This window comes from Hyaena hyaena, unplaced genomic scaffold (genome assembly GCF_003009895.1).
Source record: "Hyaena hyaena isolate Hyena2069 unplaced genomic scaffold, ASM300989v1 scaffold_122, whole genome shotgun sequence".
In the NCBI taxonomy this organism is placed as follows: Eukaryota; Metazoa; Chordata; class Mammalia; order Carnivora; family Hyaenidae; genus Hyaena; species Hyaena hyaena.
In genome coordinates this window covers 512,854-529,224 of record NW_024080754.1, presented here as the reverse complement: position 1 = coordinate 529,224, position 16,371 = coordinate 512,854, and the positions used below count along the sequence as shown (strand labels likewise).

At 42.2% G+C, this 16,371-nt stretch overlaps 1 non-coding gene across 1 annotated transcript; it reads right to left on the bottom strand.

Annotated features, from left to right (window-relative positions):
* Positions 1–453: 453 nt before the first annotated feature.
* LOC120235148 lies at positions 454–560 on the bottom strand. The gene has a single exon (XR_005529318.1). It is a non-coding gene; the product is annotated as a U6 spliceosomal RNA (small nuclear RNA).
* Between the last annotated feature and the right edge of the window lie 15,811 nt (positions 561–16,371).

Here is a 16,371-nt window from a genome sequence, read left to right as displayed (position 1 = left end):
AAATGAGAAGAAAAGAAGGTACATAAGGAGGAAAGGGAGCGGGGGGAGGATGCTTCCTGATCTCTGTATTAGATTATAACTTCTTCCCTCCTGAATAAGGAAAACAGGTAACTGGCCCAACTAAGCTGGGAATTCTATTACCTTTATAAAGATTGTCACTTTAACTGATGATCCCTGTAACCAAAACCAAGTCCTTTCATATCATTTTTTTAAAAACTTCCTGACAGTTGATCTATTACATTCCTCATTAGACATCCTGACTCTTCTTTTTGTAGCCCAGTTTCTTTGACTGGAATCGATCTTTCGACCCTTAGGAGATTCCTAATAGATGCAATACCAAGTCCTTTTGTTTGATCAAATTGTGATAAGTTAATGACTTCACCAAAATGTATTCTTGATCCAAGCTTCCTCAAGCACACAGAATTTTTAAAGGAATATTTTCATGCTTGGAGAAAAATACAACAGAGCTTTACGAATTTGCGTGTCATCCTTGCGCAGGGGCCATGCTAATCTTCTCTGTATCGTTCCAATTTTGGTATATGTGCTGCCGAAGCGAGCACGAAAAATACAACAGAGCTTTAAAAATATTCAATTTCCTTTCTTGTCATCCTGGTTGAAAGTTCTCTTAATCCTCCATAGAGTTTTTAAAGGAAATAAGCAAGTATAAAGCACCTGCGTGACTAAAGTTAACCTTCAAACACTTAGGTGGGCTACAGGTGATGGTCTTTTCTGATTTGTATTATACAACGCCCCCCACCAAAGGGGCTAGTAAATAATGAGCCAGCTCAGGAGAGGCAGAAAGCCCCGGGTGCAAGCCCTGTTGAGTGACCTTGATTAAGTCTTGCCTTTTGGTTCCAGATTCTGTCTCTGAAGTAGGTTCCCAGGACATTTCTGAGAAAGAGGCAGAGAGGTGAATGGGCAGAAACCCAAATGTCTGCTGAGCCCATTAGAGGCAGGAAATTGAAGATCAAAAGGGCTGCCAGCAAGCTGGAGTCAGCCAGAACCGCTTAGGCTCCAAACACTAGCTCCCTTCCAGCATCGGATGTGATAAGTGAGAGGCTGTTGCAACGGTAAAGTTCCTATAGTCAAGGTAAATGTAAATTCCAATTATGACTTATCATTGTTAATGCGAAATGTAAATTATGAACTCGCCAAATAACATTGCCTTTCAAAATAAAGTTATCCATTTTAATTAAAAATAGGGGGAAAAAAGGGTCATTATGGCAGGGTGGGGCACCTGGGTGGCTCAGTCGTTTGAGCATCAGACTTCAGCTCAGGTCATGATCTCTCAGTTCGTGGGTTCGAGCCCTGCATCTGGCTCTGGGCTGACAGTTCAGAGCCTGGAGCCTGCTTCAGATTCTGTGTCTCCCTCTCTTTCTGCCCCTTCCCCACTTGCACGCAAGTCTCTCTCTCTCAAAAGTAAATAAGCATTTAAAAATAATAACAAAAATTAAAATTAAAAAAAAAAAGCAAGGTTTCTCAAACAGCACTAGTGACGGTTTGGGTCAGTACCCTTGGTTGGGGGTACTGAGTACTTGGCTCACTGAGCACAGGGCACCATTGCAGCATGTTTGGCAGCATCCCTGGCCTCTCTGCAAGTGTTCGTGGCACCCCTCCCCAGTCGTGACAATAAAACATATCTCCATATGTTGGAAAATGTCCCCTAGAAGGCAAGAGCACCTCTGGCTGAAACCACTGATTTTGATTTTGGTGGAAAGATAGGGGGCCACTATGATATTTTATTTATTTATTTTTTTTAATATTTCTAGGACAGAAAGAGAGATAGCACGAGCAGGGGAGGGTCAGAGAGAGAGGGAAACACAGACTCTGAAATTGGCTCCAGGCTCTGAGCTGGCAGTCAGCACAGAGCCCGACGCGGGGCTCGAACCCACGAACCGCGAGATCATGACCTAGGCGAAAGTCAGACGCTTAACCAACTAAGCCACGCAGGCGCCCCAGCCACTGTGATATTTTAAAAACACCTTTAGTTTTGCGTGACATTCTCAGGTCCAAATTTTTGAAGGTTTGGCTGAGTTCGTGAAGTACATCTTCTCATTTTAGAGCTCTCATATAAGAGAGCCTTCCAAACATCCGGGAATACGGTAATTCACTGAGGCTTGAATAGTTGCAGAGGCAAACTAGTCTGTTGCTTAGGGGCAGAAATTGTGAATTTCCCACTGATGCTACAGACCAGCTCCTGGCTTGGTGCCAGCACATAGTATGCTCTCAATAAATGCTAGATGGATGAACGGATGGATAGATGGAAAAGTACGATAAGAATTAAATCGAGCTAGGGAGATTTGTTTTTCTCTAGGTGTGTATCAGGTCTCCTTTATCTGCACTAGTGAACTGAAAAGAGCGTCTTAGTGATGAAAGGAGAGTAAGTACGTCTGCCTCTAAAAGAAATGCCTCTGAGCCTCTGAAGGGAAGGACAACAAGCCCACTGTGATACTTTGGGTCTTTCATCCATTCTGCAATAAACAATGATGGTAAGTTGTGAATTAAATCAGCCATGGTCCTGGTCTGGGGAAGCAAGGCACACCAGTAGGCACATAAATACACCGAGGTACAAGACTCTCTTCTATGACCTGCATTACTCTGCTCATTCCGTCTACTCTTCTGGAGAAAGAGCTGAAAGTAGGTCAGCAGTCGGTATAATGAAGATGCGAGCTTCTCAGAGAAAGCTCTCAGCTCAAACTACACTTGAGGGGCCAGGGCTGTCTGAGGTCTATGAATGCAAATTCCTTTTCCACAGCAGTAATTTAATATGCCATCCTCTATTGTGGTTGGCCAAGTTTGCTAAATTACCCCTTCTGTGATGCTGAAACTTGACCTTGTACATTTGTTTTTGGAAAATTCTTTTTGTAGTCTGAAATCAGTTGGTTTCCAGTTTGAAGATACTGCCTTTATGTTTTATAAACAAACAAACTTTTAACAAAATAACCCCAGGCTCAGTGGGCTCTGACTTTTCTAAAAGAACAAAGTTGGGGCCTGTGGGAGGCTGGGGAAGGACAGTTCCTAATGTTTCGGTCTTGTGGAAGGTGTTTTTATTGCTATAGAAGTAAGCAGAATATCCCCACTGGTCCCAAATATCATGGCCCCTTCGTTAATGGATCTTGCCAGGACCCTGTCTCTTCAGTGGGGAAAATGGCTTGTTCACAAAGCCATTCACGGCAGGACTATTTGGCTCCCACCGACAAATGTACCATAGGGCTCTTCTGCTTCCTGGAAATCGCTTTCTTTCTAACTCAGGGGAAGAGATTGCTCTTGACTGTTTTAAATGGCACCCTGTGCTCAGCAGCCTAAACAAGGAAGAGGAGTTAATCACCCCTTTTAAGAATCAAAACTGAGCACCAAGGCAGAGATGGTGAAGAAGAAGAAGAAGAAGAAAAGAAGGAGAAGAAGAAGGTGGTAAAGAAGAAGAAGAAGAAGAAGAAGAAGAAGAAGAAGAAGAAGAAGAAGAAGAAGAAGAAGAAGGTGGTAAAGAAGAAGAAGAAGAACGCTTTAGAGCAAAGAAAAAGAATTTAAGCACTTAATAGTGTTGCCTTCCACCTCTGTGCAGAAGCCTGGTGCTTTGTGACCTGCTGTGCTTCCAATTCTCTGTGCATAGGGCCCCAAATCTCGAAGATGAGTAAGACCAGAAGATCAGTCCCTGATCCTCAAAGATTGAAAACCCAGATGTGTAGTCGGGGAGAAATAAGAAATGTTCACAAATAACAACAAAACTAATACTTTTGTTACAAAAAGATACTATATGTATCTTTAAAAAACAAATTCTTCTAGAACATTAAAGTAGTTGAAAATATAGTGAAAAATCACGAGGTAGGTGTATTAAAATTCATAATGTTTTAAATTTAAATATTTAATTTATACCAACACCTACTTTATATAATTTTACATCAGCTTAAGCTAATTCAAAAAGATCATCCCGTGGACGGGAAAAATGATCAAACATGGTAATTCTCGCAACTGAAAATGAAATAAGCAAAGAAGTAAGTTTTGAAAATACTATTGATAAGCTTGTTTCTATTAAAGCCAGTGGGAACACATGTTTCTTTTTGTCTCAAGCTATAATGTACCTCACCTTGGCACGGGTCTGTAAAATGTTGATATTTTGTTCATCATGATTTTTTGCATTTCATTTTGATTTTTGGTTTTAGTTTGTTTGTTTGTTTGTTTGTTTATTTATTTATTTATTTATTTTTTGAGAGAGAGAGAAAGAGCACAAACATGGGGTTTGTGAGATCATGGCCTGAGCCAAAATCAAGAGTCAGATGCTGACTGACTGAGCCACCCAGGTGTCCCTAATTTTTATTTTTAAAATATTGCATTAGGATGTAATATATCTGGATTCCTGAGTATTCTGGTGATGCCTTCAGTGTTGTGCCTGAGGGAAATTCCTCACTGACCTCACTCCACTTCCTGCCGTGTGAAAAGGTGAAATGAGAATCCTACGGAATTACAGCTAAAGTGAAGAGGTGTTGCTGGCTCATCAGAGCAGACAGTCAGAGGGAAGGACCCAGAAAACATAGAATAACCAGTCCCTTACTCCTCCTCCAGCACTGCAATCTCCCTCTATCACCCCCTATAGGTAAAGCCTAACAAGGAGCCTGCCAGCAAAGTAGAAATGCAGGCTGTTGAGTGCTGGCCCAAGCATCACAAAACCAACCATAAAAGAGTGAGTTTGGAGCTAAGAAGTAATAGACTAATAACTGGAAAATAGGTGGTTTCTCCTGAGTTATATATTGAAGGACAGGAAGGATAATATTTTTTCCAGCGCCTCACTAAGCTCTTCACGATGCCACACAGTTAATGCATGAAAGTGTCCTGAAATCCACACCGAGTTCAATCTCATCCCGTAACACACGCTTTCAACCACTCTGTCATAGTGAAGAAGGAGAGGACATTCTGGGAAAACAGAATAGAGCAAGACAAAGAATTGAAAACTGAACACGGGACACGATGGCAACAAGTAGTGTGGCATTAATATAACTAACATTATAGGATGCCTATTATGTGTCAGACACTTTACTAAGTGCTTTGTAATAATCATTTGATTTTTTGTTTTAGGTGCTTTTTTTTTTATTCCCGCTTTACAGATGGGTAAGCAGAGTTACAGAATATTAATTAATTTTGCCCAGGGTCACTCAGCTCTCAGATGAAACAAACAGAATACAAATATGGACACTTAGACTCCAGAGCCCTTGCTCTTAGTCACTTAGCCATCCTGCCTCCGACAGAAAAGAAAATAAACATGATTCCAGAGATACATAAGAAACAGGTCGTGGAGGCCATCCTAAGGTGCATGGGCCTTATTTTCTGAAGAAAGAGGAACGCTAAAGCATTTTCTTTTTTTATTTAAAATTTTTTAAATATTTATTTATTTTTAAGAGAGAGAGAATGGGCGGGGTGGACAGAAAGAGAAGGAAACAGAGGATCTGAAGCAGGCTCTGCACTGACAATGTGATGTGGGGCTCAAACTCATGAAGGGTGAGATCAAACCTCAGCCGAAGTCAGATGCTTAACCGACTGAGCCATCCCAGCGCCCCTTCTAAAGCATTTTAAATAGCAGCAGTTTTACATTTGGAATGGATCCCACTGGTCTGAGCCCAGTTTGGAGGATGGATTTAAAATACAGACATAGGAATTGGAGAAAGTAATGAAGAAGCTACTGCAATGATTCTTTGAGCATTGCATGGAGTTCTGATGGTAAAAGCTGATATTAGGGAACATAATTAAGAGGCTAGAAATATTTATGACACTAATGATTTGGTATAGATGATGAACAGGGATGAATAATGACAAGCGGGCACTTTTTGGATGGCCAATACATGAGCATGCCATCCACTGAGAGAAATACTAGAAAAGGAACCATCTACGTGCAGTAGATTACTTTCAACATTTGAGTTCTCTGAAGCTTTGAGCATATGTGGAAGTGTAAGTTCAGCCAAATCTATATTTTCTTGGCTATTCAATGCCAGCTAAGGAGTTTTAACTCAATTTTATTGGAAACAAGGACCTCAAAAAATTATTTCTTTTTTTTTTAAATTTTTTATAGTTTATGTTTGAGACAGAGAGAGACAGAACATGAGCTGGGGAGGGGGCAGAGAGAGAGGGAGACAGAATCTGAAACAGGCTCCAGGTTCTGAGCTGCCAGCACAGAACCTGATGTGGGGCTCGAACCCACGAACCGCGAGATCATGACCTGAGCCGAAGTCGGACGCTTAACCGACTGAGCCACCCAGGTGCCCCTCAAAAAATTATTTCTTAATAAAATGCTATGACTGCACTGAAAGAACTCCAGATTTGCTCCTCCCCTGGCAGAAACTCATGTGGTAACTCGGGTCTCTAAAAACATGTTCCTTGGGGCGCCTGGGTGGCTCAGTCGGTTAAGCGTCCGACTTCAGCTCAGGTCACTATTTAGCAGTTTGTTCGGTTCGAGCCCCACGTCAGGCTCTGTCCTGACAGCTCAGAGCCGGGAGCTTGCGTCAGATTCGGTGCCTCCCCTTCTCTCTGCCCCTCCCCTCCTCATGCTCTGTCTCTCTCTGTTTCTCGATAATAAATCAATGTTAAAAAAAATTTTAAACACGTTCCTTAAAAGAAATATATTCAAGTTTAAATATGTTTTAATGCAAATGTCTACTGAGCTAGTGAGTATCAAGCTACTAAGAACCTAAGTAGTACGGTGAAGTATCTGATATTTTACCTGACTTTCCAGCCAATACAGTATCTTACCACAATTTCATAGGTGCCGCAGAAGACACGAGACTCCTGTTCAGAGACAAAGGACTCTATTACCTATAGCAATAGTAGTAGCCAGAGAGTCAGCATTTGTACCAGTTTTCTGAGACCCAATTCCCATAGGACAAGGTGAAGAGACAGAAAATACCTATATAAACAATGGGGTGTGTTAAAGGAGAACCCCAAACAAAAGGCACCCCTATATTTTGCAATGAGCATTAAGCAAACTTGATCCTTTGCTCCAGAGGGAGACACTCGTTTTATCTTCCCAGGCTAAGCAAACCTTCCTTTGTTCTGGAGAGAGACGCTGTCTCCAGCTTTCACGACAAAACTCTTGAAGAGATAGCCTGAGAAAAAGGCAGCTTTGATCACAAGACATGTATAAACGTGGGATCTATGAAGATTAATCTTTCAACAGTTAAATATTTTTGCAATTTTCAAGTGACTATATAGAACACTTGGCTTGGCAAGTGTATGCCACAAAAGTTTTAAAAGCATAAAACATAAGGAGAAAGAATTAAGGTGGCTCAACAAATAGAATGTGTAGTAACAGCTAACATAAATAAATTAGCTAGATCAGACTCACTGGGAAATGAAGGGGCATCCACAAATACGATGCCTTGGGAAGTGAGGGACAGGGTTGGGGGGGAAGAACAGACTATAAAACAGATGCTATTTATCTCCAGAAGAAAGAACAAAAGAATTTGGGGGCGGTTCCCTTGCTTGCTGGGGCCGACATTTGCAGTTCTGTTTGCAGCAGAAGAATATACCAGAAATTGGAGATGAATGATTCATACCCTGGCTGCAAAGACACTACAGTAAGGAGTCAGGGATTAGAATGGGTTCTAATGAGAAGTAATAATCCCATCTTGTATTCACACTAGACTGTCTGAAAGAGTTTTTACAGATATCATCTTATATGCTTTCAATCATCCAGAGATCAACATAATAAGAAAATACAAGAGGCTCACAGGAAGCTGAGAGTGAAAGGAAGTGTCCCCCCCCCACCACCCCACTTTAGAAAGCCACAAACTTGTATTGGGAATGATGTTGCTAGGCAACCGCCAACTTCTATAGGCTTTGGGACTAGATGTTCTTGCTCACTGGTAGAAAGAAATACAGATTGGAGGCACAGGACAGAGAAGAAGGATTTGCTGGTTGATGGTGATAAACTTGCCTATACCATGAGGGGCATTGATCACCAGGCTAATTCCAAGGGAAGTCATGGATCCAAGGCAGACCTCAGAAAAATCAAATTTGGGATTTTTTTAAGGCTTATCTGGACAACTGTAAAATTTATTTTGCCTTTCAGAAATTATCAGCCAATCAAACATGATTACACACAGCCTCTGGAGAAACTCGTATGGCTTTGTTGAAGTACAGGACAAAAGAGTTCAGCTCCCTTTCATGCTGCCTAAGTTTTATTATTTACAGAAAAGGAGAAGAGGGAGAGAGAAAGAACGAAAGGTCAAGCCTCTCTGGGCCATGTATTATTTAAGAAAATAAGAAGAGTGAATATTAAAACTCAAAACTCCATCCACAAATAATCCCAGCGACATGATTCTTTTCCCAATAATATTCATCAGCATCTATGCAGTCAAGGAAAAAAGGGATGGTGTTCTAGGGCTGTTGATTTACTAAATTAACTACACTGGAGGGAGACAGGGACAAAGTCATTTGGTGTAGACTCAAAGAAAGGATATAATGATGCATTCAAACATTTAAATTGGATAAAGAGGAAAATAAAACCACAAAGTATTAAGAGAGGAAACAGAATCAGTAAATCGAAGCCCCTATCGTATATAGCAAAACTGGTCTCGATACTTTCCTTCTATCAAGAGATGAAATTTATTTTCTCCCTCTTTAGGTTTGAACTAGCCTTACGTCTTGCTTCGATACACAGAGAACGGCAGAAGTGATATGCAAATGAGTCCCAAGTCTTGACTTTAAAAGCCTTAAACACTCCTTTTGTTGCTGTCAGAATTCTTCAAATGATACGTGAATAAGCCAGCTAGAGCTGGCTGGTTGATAATGGTCTCAACTGGGATGGGTGAGACTACTGAGATGGCTGAAGTCTCTCTCCATGTGGTCTCTCCTCCGGGAACAGGCCGGCTTGAGCTTATTCTTTTCTCTCATCAGGATGTAAAAGTTAGCTTTTGCTACATAACCAGCTATCCCCAAATTTAGTGGATTAGAACAAGAGCCCATTTATTCAGCTGATGATTCCCTATATTGATGACCTGGGCTCAGCTCTAATAAATGGGCTCTTGTTCTAATCCACTAAGTTTGGGCATAGCTGGTTATGAAGCAAAAGCTAACTTTTACATCCTGATGAGAGAAAAGAATTATTTTTATGGGGTATTTTATGCAAGTGAGCTACAGAGATAGGGAGTTGTTGTTGGAGAATAGGATGTTCAAACTCATAATGCTCACAGTAATGTTTCTGTTGAAGGCAAGGTCCAGATGGTGACCATTCTTAACCATGTGGCTAAGAAAGAGTGGATGAAAACATCTTTGGTGTGGGCAGGTAGGAGTTAGAAGTAATTGATGGTACGTTGACATTACCAAGGATGATAACAGGATTAGGATTAGGAAAGAAGTTACGGTGTCAAGTGCCAAAAATAATGAACATCCCAAGTGAGCGCAAAGTGAGGTTGGGTGATGGGAAAGCCAGATGCCACAAGCTGTAAAGGGACTGGTGTTTTCTAAATGGGCAGAGGAGTAATGGTCTGAGACAGGCATTGGAGAGTGAAAAGACACTGACGTGGCCTTAGCTCTCGGGTGGGAATATATGCAGATCTTGCACTTGAGAGCAGTGTGGATAAAGTAATATTCTCAGAAGGCACAGTCTATACTGGGGGAGAGGAAATGAAGGGTACGAAGTAGATGAGAATGAGGTGAAAGAGATGAGAAGGAAAAGGAGATGGAGGTGGGAAGAGTTTGAAAATATGCAGAGTGTGTTTGCCCACTGAGATGACATTCCCCAAAACCTCATAAATAGGTTGAGAGAGTTGTATCTAGTGACAAGGGGGTGGCATGAACAAAGCAGAATAGGGTGAGATTTGGGGAGATCATGGACAACTAGCCAGGCAGAGTATAACAAGGATGTGAGATTTGGTGGAGTTAGTCCCTGGAGTCTCACGCAGAGTGGTGAGAACGTGGTCATGGTGGTGAGGTCCTAAGGGTGTAAGGCAATGGCTTGCTGCTGAAGGAGTTGAGTTGATGTATTGTGGGGAGATAAGGGAGCTACCTCATGAGGCATCAGCTTGAAGGTGGCCTGTGTGGCGTAGTTTTCGTAAACCTTCCATGTTTGAGAAGCAGATACTTACTGTATGAGGGTCCTTCTCAGTTGTCGGGGAAACTGGCCCCACAGAGGGGGTGGCAAAGACTCCACTGCTATTTGAGGAGGTGACAAGTGTATGTCCAGGCAGGGCTATGTCACATGGCCTCATAGCTGGACCAGGGATCCCAAAGTAGTGTGGCTATGGTCTATGGCAAAGGCACAGACACCTGGTGAAGATGCAAGGTCTAGGGCACCTGGGTGGCTCAGTAAGTTGAGCGTCCAACTCTTGATTTCTCACAATTCAGGAGATCAGAGCTCCACATCAGGCTCTGTACTGACAGAATGGAGTCTGCTTGGGATTCTCTGTCTCCCTCTCTCTCTACCCTTCCCCACCTCTCTTCCTTTTTCTTTATTTCTCTCAAAATAAATAAATAAGGCTTTAAAAAAAAAAAAAGGTGAGGCCTATCACCCAGTGGAATATAGATGGGGCCAGAGGATCAAGAGGTCTGCCTGTTGTTTTTCAGAGATAGGATCCATGCCAACTGAAAACAAAATAAAGAAGTTGACTTCAAGACAAGCACCGACTATTCCTATAAAAGCTTGATGTGAAAAATATGGGTCTCATTTGTCACACAAACAAGATTCTTATCCAGATAAAGACTGAGAAGTGGACCATGAAGCCTCTCCCCAGGATCTCAATCTACAAGGGGAGATAACACATACTTGGGGAAATGGAAACTTTACCAGATGTGAACCGAGATAAAGATAAGGGCATTTATTAGTATACATCTTAGAGGCCACTCCATGTGATGAGCAAAGAATGCTTTGCGGAGCTGCTGTGGATGTGCTGAGGGATGAGACCAGATCCAGAAACTGCCTTCTAAGGATGATGGATGTGTTAAGCTGACTGTGTGGATGACACAAGTCTGGAGCAATAGCAAAGAAACTAAGTGCAGCCCTCCATGTCCCCGCTCCTTTTCTTACTCCAGACAGCACCTGGCCTCCTCTTCTTACCTGTGTTGGAAATTTTTGAAAGGATTTTTGCTTGAAAAGGGGCCAGATTTATTATTCTGCCTTCATACCCACTTCTCCATCTGGCTCTGACTTGTAGTGACTTGTTTTCCTAACCAAATGGCATGTTTAAGTCCATTAAGGACGACTCCAAATGCTAAGCTCCAAACTCTCTATAGTTTACCTCTTTCCAGGCCCAATATGGTCTGAAACAGAGATCATCAGAGCGCTGCATTCACGGAAGATTTAAAATGTCTCTTTGAGGAAATACACCTAACATCACAGAGGTGTAGGCTGCCGATAAATTTTTACATTATGTCCTCCTCACCCAAGAACAGATTCTGACACTGTTCTCTAAAACTGACTAGCTCAGGGAGCAAGTAAATAATCCCTGGTCCACTTACATAGGGGTATTCAGCTGGTTGATCTAAATGACAGTCCTGTCATGACTAATCGCATCAGAGAGCTAAACTGAAGAAAGGAGATATAAATACTGCAGTGAAAAATACTGCATTGAAAAATAATTCTCTAGAACTGAGACTGATTAATCAGTTAGTTTAAGGCAGGTTTCACTGCCTATCGTCCTCTATATTGAAATAAAGATGTTTCCACTCCAGAGCAAGAATTTTGAGAGGACGGTGTTATGAACATATTTCTTAATAGCATATGATAATCAGGCTACACAAATAGATAAATGTAAACAAAGACCTGCTAATAATACCAAGTTGGCCACTATCATTCCCAACCACAGGGAGCCAGGAGTTTCAGCTGCCTGTCTATAGCACCTATACAGCAGGTGACAAAACCAATGTTGAGAAATGAAATATATGGGGTGATTCAGCTATAATGCTCTCCCTAGGACAGGCATTTGTGTATATACGCATAGATCTGTAAATCTTCTATTGGTGGTTTTTTTTCATTGTTAACTTAATACAATGCAGTTCTATGTGCACTAGATTCTAGATGTGAGGAAATAAAAGATGGTCCTTGCCCTCAATGTAGACAGAGAACAACGGAGGAGAGAATTATGTAAACAAATAATTGCAGTATCAAAGGCTAATTGCTATGATAGAGGTACGGGCTGCAGGGGAAACCCAAAAGAATTAAGGCAGTTTTCCAGAGCAGTGGACACTAGACAATGGTTTAGATGGATGCACTGAAACTATAATACCTGAACAAACACAAAATGTCCAAGCAAGTCCTCTGTGAGGATATGAACTGGGATCCTCAAATTATAATTCTTTTTTATTCACTTTGTATTCAAATTCCAGCTGGTTAACACACAGTGTAATATTAATTTCAGTTGTACAATTTAGTGATTCAATCCATACCTATAATACCCAGTGTTCATCACAAGTGCCCTCCTTAATCCCCATCACCTATTTAACCCACCCCCTCCACCCTCAAATTACAACAATTGATAAATGTGGTATATGAGCCATAGCCATAGATCGCAGAAAAAGTAATCATGTTGGCACCCAGAGGATTGAGAAGGAAGGATCCCTTGAGCCAAACCAGACCTTGATAGTAGGTAAAGTCCGCAAAATTAAAACCTGATCATCATCTCAGAGATTTACTTCTGTTTGGCCCACCATCCAATGAATACATCTGTTTATGGTCTGTTTCCTCTGTCAGAATGCAAGGCCTTTGAGGGCAAAGGTCACTGTGGTGTCCCCCCCAAGAGTGCCCAGCATTTAAGAAGAGTTCAATCAACATTTGTTGAATGAGTGAGTATACACATGAATGAATAAGACGTTAAGTGAGTTTTTGAGTCTCTTTATCTATAAGATAGCACAAACAAGTTTAATGAAGACACTGCGGTGACTCACATAAAACCAATTCTGTCTACACTGTGACAACCACATAAAACTCACTCAGTATTGGGTATCATTTTTCTGAGTACTATCTTCATCAATACTCTCGTTTCCAACAAGGCAGTCACTGAGTTAAATACTTTAAAAACACTATAGCTTATTCTATTCCAAATCCTTTCAAGAACCCAAGAAAAAGTAGAGAGGTAGTCTTATTTTCATTTTGTAGATCAGAAAATGAGATTTAGAGAGGCTTACGAATTTGCCCAAGGCCTCACAGAGAGTTGAGTGACCAGGATTGCGATCTTATCTCCAAAGCCTGCTGTCTCAGTCACCATATTGTGCTGGCCCCCATGATCCAGTGACAGCTAGTTGTATGTTAAGCACATAACATTTTCCCCACTCAACTGTGAGCTCCCCAAAGGAAAGGGCTGTGTCTGTCCATCTTTGCAGCAACTTGCAGAAGTGGGTTTCCTGCTCTGAGCCTTTCTTCCTACCTCAGTTATTTGCTTTTCCAAACAGGTTTCTATATCATTTCCACTGAAGAGAGGACTCTGGGCAGGGGGGCAGAAATTCAGGCTCTAGAATCCATCAATGCCTGAGCTGTTAATGCTGTTAAATAAGGCCTAGAAGCAGAGGACAGACTCTGGGTGTGAGGAGTATAGAAAGAATTAGTGATCTTTGCATGTTAGTCATTTCTGTGTTACTTATGTGAATAAATCTAAAATCTGAGTGGTATCTTCCCACACAAAAAACAGCAGAATACACACAATATGGATGCAAGAGAGAAATTCCATCTTCTACCTCAACCACTTATGGTATGAGGCCACCTGTTACACTGGACAGCAAAAAGGGAACATGAAAGCTGATTTAAAAAAAAAAAAAAAGCCTTAAAAAGCATACTTAAGCTTGCTTATATAACTGAGAGATGACAGACTTGAAAGGGGGTATAAATTTAGTGTCATTCTCAGAGTTGAGCCTAGGAACATGCCCAGATATAATAGAGCAAGGAGAAGATACACTTTCTCCATAGCAACGACCTGGAAATACAGCACCACTCTCGTTACCAGAGAATATTTGACAGAGACATCTTGAGAGGCAGTTTCCTCCCACCGAGATTCATCAGGCTGCAGAAGGAGAAATGTGGAGGAGAAATTGAAAAAGAACCAGTGCCAGGAGATGGAGTTACCAAGGTGTGGGAGGTGCTAGATGGCAGAGAAGCAGAGAGGAATCCACAGAAATTATTTCGAAACTTCAAAAACACTGATGCCACATAGAATGGTTGATTAACCAAGCGCTGACTCACTTACCCACAAACCCTAATCCTTCTGTACCAAAGCAGGGAGGCTGAAGAGCAAATGACTCACTCTTGACAAGGAGGCAGTGCCTGTCCCTCAAAAAGAGACAATGATGTCAAACTAATTTGTCCCCTCGATAGGCCAAATGCTGACTCTACAGATGGGCCCTTGTCAAGGAGGATCCGACCCATGAAGCTACCTGAGGCACTGTGCTGAGATGTATTGACTTTCCAAAAGCTTCTCCAGCACATGAAAGGACACCAGAATACCCAGATGGTCACTTTCTATGCCAGTCTGAGAAACTCTGTCAAATCTGGGGTTAAAATGCATTCATTCAGTTCATTTCAGAAGCATTTATGGAGCAGTTAGACACTGAGATAGAAATTATAGATGCAAAGATGAATAACATGGTCTAGGTGCTCCAGGACCCCATGTGGGAAGGCATTCGGTTGGTACCATGATGGAGGGTTGAGCAGAGGATGGTCATTGAGTCCCTGTAGTCAGAAAGACCTGGGTTCAAGTTCTAGGTTGGCAGTTTCTCAACTGTACATGCACTGCTTTAATCCCCCCTTGCCTCAGTGTGGAAAGGAATCACTCCTCCTTTGCATGACTGTTTTCAGGACTTTTGTGTCAATGTATAGAAGGTTCCCAGAACTGACCTGAAAGCATTATAATTGCTAATAGAAAAAAAAAGGAGGGAGAGATTTCATTCCTTACTATTTACTATTATGGACAGTGCATTGAGAACACAGAAAATGCCTGTGTAACTTGTTTCTTTCTCTACCCTTGGAGATTCTGTTCTTAGTCTATAGTTAGGCGTTGGCAAATCACAAATGCCGAAAAGGGATTAAACTACCTTCCTGGATTGCAACAGCAAACACACATCACTAGCAACAGCGCCATGGCCTAAAACAACATGCCACCCAGGGTAACGGCGCAATAATTGGCCAACACTCACCGTGGGCATCCTTTCTAACAGATCTCCGACGTGTGTTAACACGCATGTTGCCACACTGTCCAACTGCGTTCTAACTCCGGGGCTTAAGGAACCTACAATTGAACACCGCTCAAATTAAGGCTGTTCACTTCCTTTGTCACATCAAAGTGTGAAGGGAACTTCCAGAGGGAAAGTCTCAAAAATACCCTCATTGCAAATCACTCCAGCAGAAAGCAAGAGAGGGTCTCAATAAGCAACTGTAATGAACAACGGCCTCTGGACATACTGTCAAAAATGTCATCTTCTGATGACGCCTGCCCCTGCTCACAGTCCGTTCATTATTTCTCAGCCTCCACGGGTGACAGAGTTGAATTTCAAGGGATCTGGGAACAAGGAATATGGGCAGGGAATAAGTAATGAGATCCCAAGGCACCGGCTCTCTCGGGAGGTGCTAAGGCTTCTCAGGGGAGGGCGAAGAATCCCCTGGCCTGAGCCAGAGCAGCAGGCGCTGTTTGAAGCTGCCACGCTGTGTGCCTTGAGCAAGTCCCCACTGGGCTTTCTGCCTTGGTTGTGCCACTTACAAAATGGAGCCCTTTCCATTGGCTTCTCTCCTCCTCGTGAGGGGCTATGGTGTCCACTGCTTGCTCAGTCCCAGCAAGCCAGCGTAAATGAACAAGAGCAAGTTGTTGGCAACATTCACACATAGAAACCCCGGGCTTGACAAAATAAAATACAGACCTGGAAAGTGAGGAGCTCAGCTGGCTTTCCTCCATCTCTACATGACTTACCCTTCCTCCCTCTGGAGACCCGCTTTCTTTGCCCAGCACACACAGCCCAAGGTAGACTTGTCATCAAGTTAATGAAGCTTAAGCCTTAGGATCTCTCCCTTGCAGAAAGCCTCTTCCAAATATGTATTCTACGTCACACTCTATTGTGTGTGTGTGTGTGTTTGTGTGTGTGTGGAGGGGGGAGACCCCTACGTTGTACATGCTTCCAAAGTCTGAATCAGTTCCTGCCCATGAAGCGTGTGTTACCATAGCTTCACATTTCACACCTCAGATACCCGTAATTTAATGTTACTTAGCCCCGAATTTAAGTGGCCCCCATACCTGGAGTTTTAAAGACATTGGCTAGATAATGTGGGGTTTTTTTTTAATGACTGGATTTTATGTTGTAGAGCAGTTTCAGGTTTACAGAAATATTGAGCAATAAGGATAGCGTGGGTCTTTCCCACACCCGGTTTCCCCTGTTATTAACATTATACGTTGGTGTGGTACATTTGTTACAATT